General features: G+C 41.4%; 1 pseudogene; it reads left to right on the plus strand.

Annotated features, from left to right (window-relative positions):
* Nucleotides 1-14,589: 14,589 nt before the first annotated feature.
* LOC149516310 (25S ribosomal RNA) lies at nucleotides 14,590-15,779 on the plus strand (annotated as a pseudogene).
* The last annotated feature ends 442 nt before the right edge of the window (nucleotides 15,780-16,221 follow it).

The raw sequence follows: 16,221 nt of genomic DNA on the forward strand, positions 1-16,221 counted from the left end.
GCATTATATGCCTACATGAGCTAACATCATTCACTAGGTGAGGCTAAAATTTTGTGCTCTTTTGCTTGGCATCCAAAAGTCCACTTAAAGGCCTTCTACCAAGGCCAATTTTTCCCACAGCATGCATCAGTGGCTCATTGTCTGGCCCACATAGCCATATTACCATAATCACACCTCGATAACTCTCTTTGAGCTTAGCACCCCCTTGGTCTATCATTATTATGCCCACACCTGGGGCCACCTTAGTCTAACCACTAAGCAAACATGGCTCTAATACTAAAATGTCATGGGCTATGTGCTTTTTGACCCAAACCACACATCTGTGTGGCACCAACACTATTCTTAGTTGAGATCAACCTTTTTTAAGTCCATTTCTCCAAAGATAGATCATTTTTAATCCTTCAAGCTACATACTCACCTCTTAGGGTCACCTACAGTAGTCCCAATCTTAATAAGAAGGAACCCAACTCTTTTTATCTCATTATGCCATGATTTTCAAGATGACCTCAAGCACCCATCTTTGCCCGTAAGCATCAATGCCCTAAACATCGACCCACCTTGCACATATGAACTCACGTCCTAGTTCTCATGATATTATCCCATTCTAGCATGGTGAGAACCTAACACCATTCCTGCTTGCTTCATAAGCAAGCTCTCATGCCTAGAACCTAAAAGTGCAACACCAATACTGGTAATAGCCAATGTCAAGCCACACTAGGCTTGTCTTATCCCATGAAACTCATATCTCTAGGTCTTAGCCCTTAGCCTCATTTTAGGCTACTCACACACATGATAAAGACTTGACACCATGCCTATCCCATCTCAGGGAACTCACATGTGCTACCCTCCTATAGCACACCTCTACCTATTGGCCATAAGGGTCTGGTAACGTGCCTGCTTGCTAGCCCACTCATCCATCAAGCTTGATGGTGCCCTCCTATGCAAACACCATCACATGATCTTTCTAGCTCATGGAAAAAAAATTGAGAGGCACAGCGAATGCTACCACCAAACCCTAGAGTTTAACATAATAGTGTGATACGAGACCCATCAACCCTAAACATCCCCAAGTTTACAATGACCTAAGGAGACACCATGCCACACTCGTGACCAGATGATGCCTACCCACCTAGACACCACATATGCCTAGGAGTAGCTCATTTCAAACTAGCTAGACCCTCACTTGCATATTAGCCAATAGGGTGGTGAAAAGCTGACACCAGTCATCGCCTATAAAAGTGTGAGAGATTTCCCAACCATCTTACTAGGAACCATAAGAGTATCTATAATGGAGACACTTTTCCATAGCCACCTCAAGGCCTTTTTTCAACCAAATTAGTGCAAGGTGACCTATCTTTTAACCACCATAATTCCATCATTTCACTTGTTGCTCCACTAACCCCCTCAAGGGTGCTAGCATTTGGCTTCGATTGATAACACTTGATTAGCTATTTGGCACCAAGGTGCCTACCCATTGGCTTACACTTGCCTACGCATCTTGGGGCCTAGGGTTTACACCACCCATGCACACTATCACCAACATGTTTCAAGGCTTACGCTATCTGTGCATAACTCTTAGACCACTGTTATGACCATAAGGCCTTATCTATTGATTAGCTCAAGGTCAGTCAGGGTAGGACTAAGGTACACCATAGCCTGACCATAACACTAGGCACATTGGCATAGAACCTTATAGAAGAGTTAGATACAAAAATAGGTATGATTACTGTAGCATCAAGTAGAAAAGCTTCTAGAAGGTCTGAGGCATGGGCATTCTACAAATGAGCCTAGAACCTTATAGACTCGATGGGCCATAAAGTGTCTAGAACCAACTCTTTTCTTAAAATTCCCTAATCAACCTTATATGTATCTAGGGGCCTTGGAACCTTCTAGAATATATATAAGAGCCAAACACTTAGCTCCTTACTTTGGCTCCTTAGTGACCACATAAGCCATAGGGGCTTAAATATAAATAAAGGTGCCATATTCCCCCTAAGACCAACTTATGAACTTTTGAACTTTTGAACCAATAAGCTATTCAAGCACATTTGTACATAGCCACATTGTTCCAGCAATAGAAATGATTTTGTGTTCTTTCACTAATGCCTTTTTAGTGTGCTATAGTGTTCGATTATCTTTAGGGCCTGACTAGTCTTGGTGAGTGGCACACTCACTTGACTAGGTTAAAGGCTAACTTAGGCATATATGAATAGTAATTTCCTATCTAAAGCCATATGGTTACAAGGATTGATGCCCATGACAGTTGGTATCAAAGCACAGTTTGGTATGTAACCCTAATCTAAGACAATGTCTACTTTTGAGATGAGCCACCAACACATTGAAAAGAAAATAGCTTGTAAGACATGCATTATTGGAAAGGGCAAGAAAAGCACCAAAAAGGACATGATCTCAGCGTTTGATGCTCAGTTGGCCAAGGTTGAGTTGGCCGTGGCTAAAATGTGAGACAAGTATGAAGACTAAATGGAAGAATTGGTTTTAGAGAAGATCACAAAAGAGTTAAGGCAAACTTTTTCCAAAAAGATTAAAAGCCTTACCCATAAGAACTTTACCTTATAAGCCTTGGTGGAGGCCACGAAGGAGGAGATGGAATAGCTTAAGAGAAAGCTCTCCACATGCAAGGCAACCATAAGGGGAGGTATACTCATAAGGACTAAGGTCAAGGTTCCTAAGTCGAAGGAGTACAAGGGAACATGGTTCATAAATGATGTAGACAACTTTTTATGGGGCATGGAGTAGTATTTCCATGTACTAGGCATCAAAGATGATGCTATTAAGGTAAGCACCACCTTTATGTATCTTATGGACATTACACCTCTATGGTGGCATTATAGGTTTGATGATGCCAAGCGCAGGGGTGCTACCATTGGTCGTGGCAGTTACTTCGACCATTATCAGTACATGCTTCAACCACCATTGACACATATTGGTTGTTTGTGAAGGTAATTCCCTTAAACACCATCGACACATGTTGGGCCATATACCATATACGGGTATCCTGGGTCGGGGCCATGTACCATACATACCATGACTGAGTAGTAGGTAGGTTCAGGCACATCTTCATATTTCTACCAAGTTAATGCCATTTTTATGGCTTGTAAATTCATATAAGTGCTCACTAGTGCCTGCATCTTAGCCTTGCTCAATGCTACCAAACATGAACACTAGTCCTAAGTATCTAAAGTCTTGATCACTACTTGTACTACTATTTTAGGCTAGCTCCCTATGACTTGGGCCTCTATTATGCCTCAAGACCTAGTCTTCTTAGCTGTCAGACCTTATCCTACTAGAACTGAAACTGCTTCTTGACTCAAAACGTACTTTTAGTCCTAGACCAGCTTACAGATCATGACACATGCACATGTCATGACCACCATCGACTCCCAATGACCCTTTGAACCACCATTAAGACATATTAGCTCTTAGTCTCAGCACATGCATTAACTATCATCGACATATGATAGCCCTTAGTATAGGTTATTACCTCAAACACCATCACCAAATGCTGACACTTGGCATGGCATGTGTACTATAACCCTCCTATCACTCTTCTATCCCTTCCAAGGTACTTGTCCACCCCTCAAGCTCTATCAACATCAAATGACTCTTGGTGTATGTGTCATAAGCTTTAGTCTTAAGCCAAACTTTGTATGTCCTTAGTTAAGGAATTAACTCAATATGCTCGAGTCAGCATATGAAACTCAAGTGCTCAGCATAATTTTATCTTATCGAAAGTTTTGTTGCAATATTAAGACTTTTAGAAGCCTTCAATCTGATCCTTCCAAGATTATGTTTAGGCATCCTCCATTTGGGTCTAACCATGCACTCGCACCTTAATCATCAGTGCCCTTGTGTCATGGTTAGGCCCTAGTTTACCTTGGTCATACCATGATTAACCCTGAGCTGAGCAGTGAATGAGGCCTTATGGTCAAGATAGTGTTTCTAAAGCTATGCGTGGCTAGTGTAAGCCCCAAAACATGTTAATGATAGTGTGTGTAGGTGGTGTGAGCCCTAGGCCCCAAGACATATAGGTAAGTGTGAGCCAATGGATAGGTGCCTTAAAGGCAGGTAGCTAATCGAATGTTATTGGTCAAAGCCATGCACAGGCATCCTTAAATGAGTTGGTGGAGTAACGAATGGAATGCTAAAATTATGGTGGCTAGGAGATAGGTAATTAGGCCTTGAGTTGGTTGAAGAAAGGCCTTGAGATGGTTAGGGAGAAAAATGTCCCCATTTCAGATAGTTTTATGGCTTCTGGTCAGATGGTTGGGAAATATCTTATGCTCTTTATAGGCAGACACTGGTGTTGGCTCTTCACCCCTTTTGGCTAGGATGTAGATGAAGGCTTGGCTACTCTAAAATGAGCTACAAGATATATATGATGTATAATTGAAGGGGCATTATTAGGTTATGAGTATGGCACGATGTCTCCTCAAATCATTGTAAACCTGAAGATGATTGGGGCTAGTAGGCCTCGTATCATGCCATTACATTAAACCATGAGTTAGATGTTAGCGTTTACCATGCCCCTCGATTTTTTCTCCTTAAGCTAATTTGATGAGTAACCAAGGATCATGAGATGGTGTTTGTGTAGAAGGCACCATTGATCTTAAAGGATGAGTGGGCTAGTAGGAAAGCACACTACTAAACCCTTAAGGCCAATTGATAAATGTGTGATGTAGCTAGGATAGCACACTAGATTCCCTTAAAGTGGGATGAGCATGATGTAAGGTGCCCATCATATAGGTAGGCAGCCTAGAATGAAGTTAAAGGCTAAGGCCTTAAGATATGAGTTTCATGAGATGAGATAAACCTAGTGTGGCTTTGAGCTAACTATTGACCAACATTTATATTGTGCCTTTAGGTTCAAAGTACGATATAGGCTGGCATGGTGTTGGGTTCTTCCAGGCCATAATAAGATAAAATTATAAGAACAGGGCTGTGTGCCCTTATGAGTAAAGTAGGTCACTACTCTGGATCTTGATGTATATAGGCAGAGATAGGTGCATAGGGCTACCTTAAATTTCATGGACTAAGAATTGTGATGGGAGTTAGGTTCTTCCTTATTAAGTTTAAGAATGTGCATATGACTCTATGTGGCTTGAGGTAAGAAGGGTTCACCAGTATGCATTTGAAGGATTAAAAAATGATTTATCCATGGAAAAAGGGACTCATAAGAGGTTAACCTCACCTAAGAGTAGTCTTGGTGCCATATATACATATGGTTTCTGTCTAAATAACACGTGGCCCATGACATATTGTATCAGTACCTAGTTTAGCTCAACTATGGGACTAAATTGGCCTCAGGTGCGAGCATGTTAACGATATATTGAAATGGTAAAAAGCTCAAATAAAGCTATCAGGTTGAGAATGTGATAAAATGGCTATGTGGGCTCAAGAAGGAGCCATCAATGTGTCCTATAGGAAAATTGGCTTTAGCGCAAGGCCATTGAGTAGGCATTTAGATGCCAAGTGAAAGAGCATGAGAGTTTAGCCTCACCTAGTGAATGGCATTGGCTCGTGCAGACATGCGATGCCCATTGAGTGGTGGAGAATAGATGAGACCAAAATATGAAAGAGGCATAGACCATGGAATGATGTTAAGCAAGGTCATGTCGACCAAGATGTGTCTGGTCTTGAGGGATTTGAGATGAGCTTATTGAGATTAATTACTAAAATAAGTGCACTTATTATGTGGTACAGGTGTCCTAGCAAGGGTACGAGCCAAGTATTTGGGTCCAAGCATAGAGTGACTTTATAAAAGTAGAGGAATTTAACTTGGCTAAGGATTGAAGCCTTGAGTTTGTGATGGTCAATAGACCATGCTTATGTTGGTCGAGAGAAAAGGCTTTATGGGTGTGGTGGACAGTGAACCACAATTGTGTTTAGTTTGTAAAGCAAACTAGCAGGAGTCAGGCAGTTGATAAGGCCTTACAACTTGTCTAGGTTAAAAAACTAATCAAGTTGAGTAAGCCAATGGTACTGGCAATCAAATTGCATTTGATTAGTAGACTGGATGAGTTTAAACAAGTCAAAGGACTTGGTGCTTAAAGTAGTAAAATGGATCTTAGAGTTTTGTGTAAGCCTTAAGTTGGCCTTTTGAAGATAAGTTATGGAACCATCATGGAGACATGGTTGCATGTAAAGTTGAGTTGAGTTCAAGTAAAAGTTGGGAAGATGTGTGATTTCCTACGAAATTAAGACAAGGTGTGAAGCTTATAAGATATAAGAGTATAAGTTTGAGTTCAAGATAATAAGCATTAAGGTGCCACCACAAAGGTGGTTGGCTAGAGGGCCACACTTAGAGGGTTGACCATGAAGGGGCCAAAATGACTTGAGTTGCAAGGTGACCAAATCGTTCAAATGCCACCATGCTATGGTTTATCATGGGTGGTGTCGTATGAATGTGGTTGACCTAAACACCACATTTAGAGGGGTGCATCAAAGAATTGGTGCCATAGGTATATGGTTGGTGCGATAGGTTACATCGATGTGTGGCAAAATAATTGGTCATTCATTCTACTGAAGGTTATGATTGACAAGGGTGCCTCGAGGTCAAAACATGATATGATCATGGGTAAAGTAGTACAATGGCACCAACGACATGAAACAACTGTAGACTAGAGGTGGAATCAATACAATGATGCATTAGAGCTATGATGATCCCTTTACATCGATAATGGATGAGTACAATAGGTGGTGCCTCATGTGATGAGATCTTAAACCAATCTTTAAGGGCATAAGGGAGGGACATATGAGAAAATGTCAATTGTGTGCAACAAGAGAGTTAGGTGTGGTCTTACCATCGATGAGAGCATCGACATAGTAAATAAAGGAAAATATCATGGTCAAACCCTATTATGCCTTGGTCCTGCCATGATTAACACTGGGCTGTTTAGCAAACGAAGCCTTATGGTCAAGAAAGTGGTCCTGAAGCTATGTGTAGGTAATGTAAGCCCCAGAACATGTTGTGCATAGTGTGTGCAAGCAGTGTGAGCCCCAAGCCTTAAGATGCACGAGCAAGTGTGAGCCAATGGGTGGGTGCCCTGGAGTTGGGTAGCCAATAGGATGCTATCAGTTAAAGCCATGCACGAACACCCTCGAGTGGGTTGGTGGAGCAACAAGTGGAACGCCAGACTTATGGTGGCCAAGAGACAGGTTATTGGGCCTTGAGTTGGTTGAAGAAAGGTCCTAAAGTGGCTAAATAGAAAGGTGTCCCCAATTCAAACAGTCTTATAGTTTTTAGTAGGATGGCTAAAAAACCTCTTATGCTCTTGCTGGGTAAGTGAGGGCCTGGCTAGTCTGAAATAAGCTATTCCTAGGCATATATGGTGTCTAGGTGGATAGGTATCGTTGAGTCATGAGTGTGGCATGATGTCTCCTTGAGTCATGGTAAAACCAAGGATGATTAGGGCTAATAGGCTTTATATTGTGCCATTGCAATAAACTATGGGGATAGATGTTAGCATTTGTTATTCCTTTTATTTTCCTTTCATTGTACTAGTTCGATGAGCAACCAAGGATCATAAGATGGTGTTTATGTAGGAAAGGCACCATTGAGCCTAAAGGATGAGCAGGCTAGTAGGTAGGCACACTGCTAGACCCTTTTGACCAATTGGTAGAGGTGTTCTGTAGTTAAGGTAGCACACCTAAGTCCCTTGAAATGGGATAGGCATGATGTAAGGGGTCCATCATGCATGCAGGTAGCCTAGAACGAGGCTAAGGGCTAGGGTAAAAAAATATGAGTTTCATAAGACAAGAGCCTAATGTAGCTTTAGGCTCGCTACTAACCAGCATTTGTGTTGTGCCTTTGGGTTCAAGCATGGTGTTGGGTTCTCACCAAGCCAGAATAAAATAAAATCATAAGAACTGGGGTTGTGCACCCTTATGAGCAATGAAGGTCGCTGCTTGGGATCTTGATGCCTATAGGTAAAATAGGTACTTAGAGCCATCTTGAGATTCATAGACAAAGAATTATGATGGGAGTTGGGTTTCTCCCTATAGAGTTTGGGAATGTGCATGTGACCATATGGGTTCAAGCCAAGAAAAGCTCATGAGTATGTAGCTTGAAGGATTAGAAAATGATCTGTCCATGGAGAATAGGACTTGAAAAAAGGCTAACCTAGACTAAGAGTAGTCTTTGTGCCGCATAGACATATGGTTTTAGACCAAGGAATGTGCAACCTATGACACATTGCCTGTGTCTAATTATGTGCTTGACATCACTCACTAGTGCCTATACGTGGGCTTGGTTCAATTCTACCAAACCTAAACACCTTGCTTAAGCCTTTGGAGTCTTGATCACTGCCCATAACACTATTTTGTGCCAGTTCCTTATGACCTAGGCTTTAAGTAGGCCTCAAGGCCTAGTCTTGTTGGCTATCAGCCTTGTCTCGCTAGAACTAGAACTACTCTTTAACTTATATAGAACCCCTGGGCTTGGAATAGTTTGTGGATCATGACACATGTACATGCCTTGACCACCATCGACACCGAATGACCATCGATGCATGCACAAGCCTTTACCACCAATAGGACTTATTGGCCCTTTGTCTTGGCACATTTTCAACCAATATCAAGACATGCTAGCCTTTGGTATAGACAATTCCCTTGAACACCATAGGCACATGTTGGGCCATGCACTACACACGGGTGTCTTGGGCTCGAGCTGTACACCATGCATTTCATAATTGCACAGTAAGTGGGTTTAGGCACATCTTTATATTTCTGCCATGCCAATGCCATTTTTATGGCTTGTAAATTCATATAATGGTCCACTAGGCCTTTATGTGAAGTTTGATGGCAAAATGACTTGTTTTTTATTTTTCACAATTTTCATAATTTTTAATAGTTAAGGATTTTTTGAAATTGTTTTAAAAGGTGTTTTGGCCTTAAATTTAGTATACGTGATCCTTGTATTTTTGTTGGCATCCACAAGAAAATTTAGCTAAAAAAATTGAAGTGTAGAAGATTTTGTGGCCATTTGAAAAAGGCATCCTTACTTTAAGCACTTGAATGGCTACTAGCTGCTAACTTGTAAAAGCTCTTATGCTCTTTAAAGGGGTGCTAGTCATCGAGGTTCCTTAGAGGATAAGAGGACACTATAAGGGCCAACGATGAACACCTATCACACATCATGTGCATATTGCCCCTTGGCCCCCCACTTCCAATCATTAAAACCCTCAATGCCACCGGATAGGTTCTTTATTGATGCTTTAATAATGGTACCCTAGGCAAAAAAATGCAACACCAGTACATGCTTGAGCCTAGCATGTCCACCATGGCCTAAAATCAAACTTTGATTGGCATGTCCACATACCTAGATCAACAATAATAGAAGATGGCCCTTAGTGTGGGAAGTTACCTCGAACACTATTGGCACATGCTGACTCTTGGTGTAGGCACTTACCTTGAACACCATCATCTCATGTTGGGCCTTGTTGTGGTACATACCTCAACCACCATTAGCACTTGCAGACCTTTAAAGTAGGATATGCCTGTTTGAAAAAAGTGTTTCCTTTTTAGACACTTTAATGTCTACTACTAGCACATCATAAACTCTGTCATGCTCTTTAGTGGGTGTTTTTCGGGCCCCCCTCTCACCCTATTAGGGGAATAGGTGTGCGTGGTGGGCCTATCATTATGTACATCCATGACAATGTACATGGAGCAAAATCTAAGCCATGCATGCCTTCTAGCCATGTTATCTAGTAGTTGGTTTCTCCGATGACCCATAAGCACCCATGGCTTCGACTAATTAGCATGCATATGGATAAAGGGCTCGACTGTGCTGAGCTCTAGCTCATGCACATGGCTGATGTTGCCCCAAACCACAAACCAAATCCTTATGTCATAGCCAAGACTCAAGCACCAAGCTTGTGTGACTCCAGGGCATGAGAATGGACTCTTCCACATCCCAGATCAGCCTAATACAAGAAATAGTGGATAGACACTTTAGACTATAGGGCTTGGCTGCCTTCTATGCTACAAAATGAAAAGACACAATAAGGCTAACAAGAAGAAAGGCTAACAAAAAAACCACAAAAAGGTTCAAGGTAAGAGTAAGGATGTTATTACTCAATGGTTCTAGTTTGTGTACAATAAGGGTGGGGGACTTCTATTTATAACTGAGTCCCCCTTATAATCCCTTGATTCTAAGAGCTAAGATACAATCCTTGATTCAAGGGGATTCAATGCTAGTACACAATCCTTGACTTGTTAAAATCTTGCTAGGCACCGAGCTTTATAGAAGCCTTTAAATTTGATCTTCTCAAGATTGTGTTCAGGCTTGCCTACACCTGTGCCGGATCATGCACCCACACCTTGATCATTAGCACCCATCACTAGGCTTGGCTCAATTTTGCTAAACCTAAACACCTTCTTAGAGCTTCTAGAGTCTTGAACATTGCCTACCCCATTGTTCTAAGCTAGTTCCCCGTGACTTGGACTTCTAATGTGCTTTAAAGCTTGGTTCACTTGGCTGTCAGACTTTGTCCTATTAAAACTTTAATTGTCACTTGACTTGGTGAAAACCCCTAGGCCTAGACCATCTTATAGACCATGACACTCTCCCCTACTTATTTCAGCAATGCGCTTATTGCTAGGGGATGATGCACCCACCTTGCATGCCGATTCTGACTCATACCCCATGAACTAGTTTTATAACATTTTGATTCCATACTCAAACATGTACTTTGCTAGCTTTCATTGTTTTCAATCTTTTATTCCTTAGCACTCTACTATAATGGTCTTTTTCACATGCACTACCAATGTTTTAAGAGCTTCCTCTAAGTTACTTATGGCACACTCTTTTGTAGGAATGTTGCTGTACTATAGCATTCATGTTATGGCACTCAACTACCGATGGTTTCCCTTTATTGACTTCTTTAGAGGTCCCAACCCCTCAGTAGTCTTGACTAGCACTTGGTCGTTCCTCCTTAGGCTCCTTCTAGTGTTATTTACCATTACCACTCTTACCTTCGAATAGCCCTTTTGCCCACTTGATTGTTGAAAGCTTCGGGCACTCCTTGACCTAATGTGGACTAGCACAAAAATAGCAACTCAAGAGCCACTTGCTCTTACTGGTGGCTCTATTGGTCTTGAGAAATTTGGGCTTCCTTATAGCCTTTTCCTCCTTTAAGGAACAAACATTGGTGTCTCCCTCACTCTGGCCTTTTCCCTTCAACCTTGGAGACTTAGTGCACTCAACCAAAGTAATCAATTTGTAGCAATTCTAGCCTGACTCGACTCACGCACGCCTCTTCATTATAGATTGGCCTTTACCCATGGCTTGACTCTATCAATGAAATGCTTAGATGCCTCCACTCTAGGTCCTAAGCCCACACTAGCAACCATAGTAGCTCGTAATACAGCATGGTCAACCTTAAGCTTGGCTAGCTCCTCTTGCAAGGTTGTCAACTTAGACTCCAATGCCTTATTATGATGCATAAGCTTCTTCATTACCTTATTTGAGGATCCCTCAATGTCCTTGAACCAATTTTTTCTTTGAAGAATGGCCTCCTCACATTTCACTCATTGAGTGCTTATCGACACATATCTTGCTAATGCTTTCCCCCACTTGTCTGTAGTTTGGTGCTCTCATTTTAGCCCTTTGTTTGGCTTTCCCTAGCCATGCCATAGCCCAAAACACATAAACTATTAGACCATAAATGACAAACCAAAGGATTACCTCAACTCTAGTAAGCACTCAAGTAATTTGGTTTTGGTTCTCGTAAACTAGCACACCAGTCTATCAGCATGTTACATTAGCATAGCATGCCTAGCACACTCACAGCACATAGGAACAATTTGTCGAGCACCTATCCTACACTCTAGCATGCATACACCTACCACACTAAGAGTGTTTCACTAGTACATGAGCATAATAGCCCTTCTAAGATGCCTACAGCAAGCAGTAACCTATCTACACCACATAGTCAAATGTCTACACACATAGTAGGATGCCTACACAACTCACCATAATGCCCACACACCACACCAAGATGCCCTCATGCAAGTCCCTTAACAAGCACTGACACTAACTCTAGCTTTCCATACTCTGAACTAAGGCTCTAGTCACCACCTTTGGTTTGATCTAAGTTCTGATACACCCTAGTATTTGGTTCTACTACCTACTCTAAAAGCTCCCTCAAACTAGCCTCTAATACCACTTGTCATAGGCCAAGACCCAAGCTCCTGGCTCATGCAGCTCCAAGACATGCGAATGGACTATTTCACATCCCAAATTAGCCTAACAAAAGAAACCATGCACGGACACTCTAGACTACGGGGCTTGGTTGCACAATACATTGCACAACAAAAGGGCATAGCAAGTTCTAAAAAAATGGCTAACAAAAGAACAATAAAAAGGTTTAATGTAAGAGAAAGATGTTATTACTTAATGGTTCTGGTGTGTGTACAATAAAGGTAAATGACTATTTATATTAGTCCTTCTCACAATCAGTGTTTGAGATTCATTCCTAAACTCTAGAGATTACAATGGTTTGAATCGCTTGATTCTAGGAGCTATGTTACAATCTTTGATTCTAAAGGATTTGGTGCTGCTACTTAATTTTTGACTTGCTAAAATCATGCTAAGCATCAGGCTTTCTAGAAACCTTCAAATCAGATCCTCCTAGGATTATGTTCAGTCATGCCCACACTTAGGGCCAACCATGCACTGCACCTTGATCATCAATGCTTTTCTAGGTTTGACTAAGTGGCCATGCATTGCTCACCAATGCTGCCCCCATGCCTGGCTCAATCTTGTCAAACTTCAACACTATCCCTAAGCTTTTGGAGTCTTGATCACTATTTGCCCCACTATTTTGGGCTAGTTTTCCATGACCTAGACTTTCAATGCACCTTAAGGCCTGGTTGCCTTAGCTATTAGACTTTGTCTCGCTAGAACTTGAATTGTCACTTGACTTCGAAAAACCTCTAGGCCTGGACTAGCTTGCAGATCGTGATACTTAGATTAGGTAATGGCTTTTCGAGATGGTACAAGTAGAAGCTATACTTGTAGGCTAGGTTTGGCCAAGTCTTTTAATTATTTGGCAATCTTATGATCCCTTGTCATTGACCATAAAAAATGCCTTAGCCTGGCCAAGCCTATTCACGTGCCTGGCCAAACCCGTTCACGTGTCATGGGCTGATTGCTTAAGCCTAGCACCCATGTGGCCTTAGCTTGAAAACTATTATCCATGTGCCTAAGTCATCATTTTTTCTCACTCTGTGCTAAACACTTATGCTGTGCACTTCATTGGCTTCTTAGGAGCTTGGGAGAAAGCTAGGAAAAAAAGTTAAAGCAATTGTAACTTTTATTTACTTGATGCTATATACAATTGTTGAATGCCCAAGTCTATGACTTGGTTCTTCTTACTTATGGTTACAATGAATGTAAGTGTATTGCCATTAAAGGCCTTCTAGACAATTCTAGGGTGCCTAGGCTCTAATAAGGTTGGCTAAGGCCTTTCTAGAGATATGCTAGCTTCAAGCTTCCTATCAAGCCCCTGGGTTTGAAAGAGTCTGGGCACTCCTACTAAGTGCCCATGTCTAGCATGTTCCAGAGCCTTCTCCATCTAGATGCCCATAGCTAGGGTCTTTTAGAAGCTTTTTCATCTAGGCGCTATTGTGCCCATCACTATGCCTGTGTCATAAACTCCAAACTTAAGCCTAAATCCATGCAACTTTAGGGCTTGGAATTAACTCTGTATGCCTAAGTTTAGCCTTAGCAACTAGCATGTAGGCAAACAAGAACAAGAAAAGGTGGAATATGCAAGTTAGAGAACACAACAAAATGCTAGAATATGCTTTGTGTATTACTAAAATAGAATGTGAAGATGTGTGTACAATTGAAGGTAGGGTGACCTTTTATTTATAATTGAGGCCCTTAACTCTACTTGCAGCTATCTCTTAAAATAAAAAGATTTACAAGATTCCTAAAAATCAAGTATTACATAGATTACATAGATTATATGAGGCTCATCCTGATTTTTAGGGTCAACTAGATCTTTCTACTGAATACTACTAATCTTGGATGCCTCTAGAATATTTTGGATTAGCATAGTTCTCCTAAGTCCACCTGGGTGAGGTGTGGGGATGTTGTGAGCCTGGCCCTAGCTGTGCAGGTAGGCTTGCATGTTGTGCGAGAAGTCTAAACTTTTTCCCATGCTTATTGTGCCAACTTGCACAACTGTCTTTGGTGCTCGACCCTTAGTCCTTAGTGCTCGGGTCTATGTACTTAGTGTATCCGCTCTGGGCATAAGGGAAAGATGAAAAGGACTTTGAAAAGAGAGTCAAAGAGTGCTTGAAAATGTGGGGAAAAAAGTAGATGGGGGCTGGCAATGCACCCCAGTTAGATGTAAATAGGTGAAAGTTGGTCCACCAATTGGCTTAGGGTGTGGACCGATGTAGGTCACAATGATAGCCCAAGCTCGGGCATTTGATATGCCCATGGAGATGTCATCACCATAATCATGAAATGTAGCACATGCCATATCAATGTGCCTTGGCACATGTGTGGTCCTAGCATCACCCTAAATTTCTTTATCTAGCCCATATTGAAAATGGACCTAGGAGTCTAAATGTGTGCTAGTCAATGGGCTAGAAAACCCATAAAGCATAAGGTAGCTAATTTGCAAGATCTTTTATGAGTGTATTGCCAACTGACTTTGATCTTTTAAAAAGGGTTTAAGTGTGAGCATGCTCGTAGAGACCCAAAAGATGATGAACTATACCTAAGTAAGGCGAAGCCAGAGGAAACTTTTGTGAAGGCCTATGGCACTACTGACATGCAAATCTTTCATCTGATTAGGTGTAAGGTCAAACGACTAATCGAACCATCTAGTAGCTAGTTCCCTCCAAAGTTTCCCTTAGGATAGTTGGAGCCCTTAACAAGTTCTATTAGGTAAGGCCAATGATTAAAGGCATCGGAGGCATAACATCCTTAACCTATTCTCAAACTTTAAATAGGCAAAATGGCATGGTTGCTTCATTGAGCCGTGCCATAAAATCGAGAGCTCTGAGTGGGCCATTTTTGGTAAATCGAACTATCAATGTGGGATGAATCAAAAACCAGGTTACAGTGCCCAACTATGTATGAACCTAAAACCCATAAAGGATGTTGGTTGATTAAGACAATAGGATGGTGGTCATAGAAGTTAAAATCCACTAAGGAGTGTGTAATAACTCACCTACCAAATCAAGTAGCCTCGAAAGTGGATGGCACTTAAGTGCATAACCTATACCCAATTGTTAGGGCAAGGGCTAAGCCCCAATGAGTAAGAAGGTGCAACGGTTATTGTAAAACTTAAGGTACAAGTTCTAGTAGAGTAGCTATCAGTGCAAATCTTGGTGGTAATAGCAAATATTCAAATGAGAATGAAAAGGGGAAAAGTTCCATGTGAATGCACTTGCATAAGGGTTAATCAATCCTAAGAGATGAAGAAAGCCCATCTCATAGCGCATCCAGTGCAAGCTTCAAAAGGGAATCAGGTTAAAATTGTTGAATCAAGATGCAACGACTAATGGCAATGTCAGAGAGTCTAAAGACATAGGTAAAGGCTTTAAGAAGAGTTATATTTTCTCTTTAATGGCCTACCCATCTTGAAAATAGCTCAGCCAAAGGCCAAAAGAGTGCCACATGTTGTATAGTGTTTGGTTCACCCTCGATAACCCTTGAAATTTGTAGGACCAAGTGCTGTCAGTGCCCTATCATACTAATAATCATATCGAGTCTTTAAAATGAACAGCCTCTAGTCAATGGAACAATGTAGGCAAAAGAAGTCAGCAAATTATATCTGTAACCTTAGGAAAATGATTGGCTCAAAGGTTGGACATAAGGGTCCCAATCCTAAACCCATCAGCTACCATTGCACTACTTGAGCTATTCCCACAGTGAGAGTGGGTCACCGTATGTCAGCCAGAGGATGAACTAGGAATAGCTCCCTTAAGGGCCTTCCCTGGGCAATGAACATTCGACTCAAAATTGATAAGGAGAAGGGAAATCCAACTATTTAATTAAACTAAAGCATTGTGATGGTCCCTATAGATGCTCAAGTAATGTGATTTTTGCCTAGTGCTTTGAATGTTAAAGTGAAAAAAATTCAACCAAGCACAAGTAAACTGTAGGAGTAACTGTGACTCTCTTAAGGTAGCCAAATGCCTTATCATCTAATTAGTAATGTGCTTGAATGGATTAAT

Source organism: Durio zibethinus, chromosome 10, assembly GCF_047325235.1.
Source record: "Durio zibethinus cultivar Kanyao isolate XHJ-2024 chromosome 10, ASM4732523v1, whole genome shotgun sequence".
In the NCBI taxonomy this organism is placed as follows: Eukaryota; Viridiplantae; Streptophyta; class Magnoliopsida; order Malvales; family Malvaceae; genus Durio; species Durio zibethinus.